We start from the raw sequence: 4101 nt of genomic DNA, 5'->3' as shown, positions 1-4101 counted from the left end.
GACTAAAACTTTATGACTATTCTATTCAAGTTCTTGACCATATAATAATATGAGATATTTGCATAGTTTTTTTATTGCTACGATATTTTGTTGAAATATTAATAAATATTTTTGGTTCTTTTAAATACGAGGGGGCTTTAATAATAGAATTAATGTTGGCATTTTTTGACCATTTAATCCCCGTACCAAAAACGTAGAATTAATTGAAATTTAAAGTAAAAATTAATTAAAATGTTTTAGGGCAACATCGTGAACTCCGCCTATCAGCGCATTAAGTTGCGTGCTTACTCGAAACTCGTCGCTTAACATCTCACCGCTCACTAATTTAATGCAGGTCATTTTTTTCGTAATCTTTCCATAAAAAGTACATGATTTTGACTTTTTTTAGCCTTTTTTGTTTTAATGCATAGAAATGAATATTAAATATTATATATTATACTTTTAATTACTCTATGTTTTAATGTCTCTAGTTCAACGTCCAAAAAAGTATATTCCCATTCGATGAATATTCAATTTGAATCATTTCAATATACAATTGGAAAATTGACCTAAATTTTCGGCGAATCTTCTTTGAACTACAGAAATTCATTCTTATTCAATCAAATTCTGGGAATCTAACATGAATATTTATAGAATATTCTAAATATTACATAACAAAAAATCTGAATTCACCAGTTTTCCCAGATATTTTCGCAATATCGAATTTTCATTATTGTTCATAATTGACACAATTGACGTAAAATTTGATTTTCTATGCATCTTTTAGATTATAGGAAATGATTCTTATTAGTTGAATATTCCTTAGAATGTTTTAAGATAAACTTGGACATTTTATAGAATTTTTTTTCATAGAATATTCTTGGATGATTTGTTTGATCTATTTGCTGAAACCTTTCTTTTATATAAGTAAAAAATGCCATGGAATTTGAGTATTTATTATATTCTGGGTAGTATTGGAAATTGATATTTTTGGGAAATTGTCAGTTGACATTGGGAAATTATGTAACTTCCTAAAATATACCAGAATTAATGCTTTTTCAAGATTAAATAACATTTTCTTGGAATAACAAATTTTCATTTCATATAGTTGACAAATTGATAATTGACGTAAAATTAAGATTAGTTTTCATGCATCTGATGTCCGAAGGAATTTATTCTTATATTGGCTGCAATCTTGATTTGATAATTTAATATTCTACCTAATTTGACATTTTTCAGTTAATTAATATTTATTAATTCATTCAAAAATGTCAATTTTTCAAGGAAATAATTCAATATTTCAAGGAATAATATTCTTTCTCATAGTTGATGATGTTCAAAATTTTCTCTAAAATTCGAATTTTCATCATCGTTGACAATTGCTATCTTGGCAATTACTGTAATTTTGTCGGAATTGTATTACTATTGGGAAACATGACAAGTGATATTGTTGAAAAATTGACAAATTACGTTAAATTCGGATAAATATTCATGCATCTGATGTCCGAAGGAATTCATTCGTATTGGTTAAAATCCTAATTTTCTTAGTAATTAAAAATGCCATGGAATTGGACAATTAAGTATTCCATATAATCTGGTTAGCATCGACAATTGGCATTTTCGACAAATTGACAGTTGACGTCGGGAAATTATATAATTCCAAAAAAATTTTTTTCTCAGATTTGATGATCTTCAACATTAAATAAAATTTTCATGGAATTTCAAATTTTCATTATTGTTAATAATTCACAAAAATGACAATTGATATTGTTGACTAATTGACAATTGATGTCAATTTATGGTGAATTTTAATCAACTTTAATGCATCTGATGTTTAAAGGAATTCATTTTAATGGGCTAAAATCTCGTAATAGTAAAAAATGCCATAGAATTTGACAATTTAATATTCCACAAAATGTGACATTGACAATTGACAGTTGAACTTGGAAAAATATGCAACCTCCAATATATTCCAGAAATAATATTCTTCCTCATATTTGATGATATTCAACATTTTTTTGTAAATTCGAATTTTCATTATCGTGGAAAATTGACAATTGGCATATTGGCAATTAATTTAATTTTGTCGGAATTGCATTACTGTTGACTATTAGGAAAACTATATAATAGACCAATGACAATTGATATTCTTGACTAATTGACAATTGATATCAAATTATGGTGAATTTTAATCAACTTTAATGCATCTGATGTTTGAAGGAATTCATTTCAATGGGCTGAAATCTCGTATTAGTAAAAAATGCCATGGAATTTGACAATTTAATATTCCACAAAATCTGACATTACAATTGACAGTTGAACTTGGAAAACAAATATGTAACTTCCAATATATTCCAGAAATAATATTCTTCCTCACATTTGATGATATTCAACATTTTCTCGAAAATTCGAATTTTCATTATCGTGGAAAATTGACAATTGGCATATTGGCAATTAATTTAATTTTGTCGGAATTGCATTACTGTTGACTATTAGAAAAAACTATATAATAGACCAATGACGATTGATATTGTTGACAAATAACGTAAAATAAGGGTAAATTCTTATACATCTGATGTCCGAAGGCATTCATTCCTATTAAATCCTTGTTTTTTTTTATTATTAAAAAATACCATGGAATTTAACAATTTATTATTTTACATAATGTGGATAGCATTGACAATTGACATTTTTGACAGTTGACGTTAAAAATTATATATCTTCCTTGGATATTTCAGAAATATTTTGAATACCTCAGTTTTTCCTAGATTTGATGATCTTTCACATAATTTTTTTGAAATATGTGTAAAATAAGGATATGATGTAAAATAAGGGTGAACTGCCATGAATCATTTGGACGATAAGGAAATGACTTTTACTGATTGAAATACTGCGGATTTTTATTAGTCAGAATTTTACTTAATAATAATGAAAGAATTTTATTTATAATAAATATTGACCATTCATTCAAAATACTCTAAAAGATGAGAGATTTTATTAAAAAAAATTCTTTCAAAGAATATTCTAGAGATAATTCGAGTACATTAATTTTGCCCCAGATTTGATAACAAATTTATTCGGAATATTACCAAATGGTTGACAGAAATGACAATTGACAGGGCATTATTTGACAATGAATTTGACATTGTCGATAATGGACAGTGTAAAATTAAGGTGACTTTATATGAAAACTTATATTTATATAATTTTTTTTCCCAGATTTGATTATCTTTAGGGTGATTGAACATAGCGTTACTGGTTGAACTATTGTATATTATAAATAATTTCTCCTTGGATATTCTTGATAGTCAAAGAATATTCGTGGTAAGAGATATTTTAAAAAATTGTATTATTTGGGACACCCGTAAATGATAATAATGAAAAAAGGAGTCGATTAAACAATTAAAATGATATCACTCGTACCTTAAAAAACCAATCAAACCTTGATAAAACAATCTCTCATTTCTTACTCATGCTATTATCCAAAAACAATTTAACAACGCGCCATTTAAAAACCATAATCGATTGATTAGAATGTCCATTTCCGCGTTTTAAGCGCCCGTATAGAGAAAATTGTTCCCGGTAAAGACTTCTTATACTACTAGAGGCAGATAGTTTATTATAGTAAACTTTACTACAAATTGTTAATATAAAACGTTGACCGAAGCGGTTGCGGAGATACAACTATGGTTGTACACTTGTACAGTTCAGGGCACGAAAGGCAATGCTCTTTGGCTGGCTCCCATCAGTATATAACAGGCAACATCAACATCGGCGGCAGGCGGAAGTAACTTTTTATTAGTTTAAATAACATTCTCAACTGAGTTTGCCACGCCATGTCACTTGCTCAGCCTAATATATTTAAGCGCCTTTTTTTAATTTCATATTGAAGAGTTTAGTGGGGATGGATTATCAATTTACGTTCCTGTTATTGGGCACTACTCACAGTTATTGGGATATCAAATTTAAAAGATTTTTTCATAAGACAAAAAAATAAATTGTAAATATTTCATTATATATGCGCTAGAGTTAGGTGGTTCGAATTTTCATTGAGATTCGAATTATATAGGGTGAGTCATTGCACGAAAATTTAAGGGCCTATTCTTTGGGTCAAAATATTGA

The sequence above is a fragment of the Anthonomus grandis genome, chromosome 22, assembly GCF_022605725.1.
Source record: "Anthonomus grandis grandis chromosome 22, icAntGran1.3, whole genome shotgun sequence".
Classification (NCBI taxonomy): domain Eukaryota; kingdom Metazoa; phylum Arthropoda; class Insecta; order Coleoptera; family Curculionidae; genus Anthonomus; species Anthonomus grandis.
Note: the sequence above shows the minus strand (reverse complement) of the source record.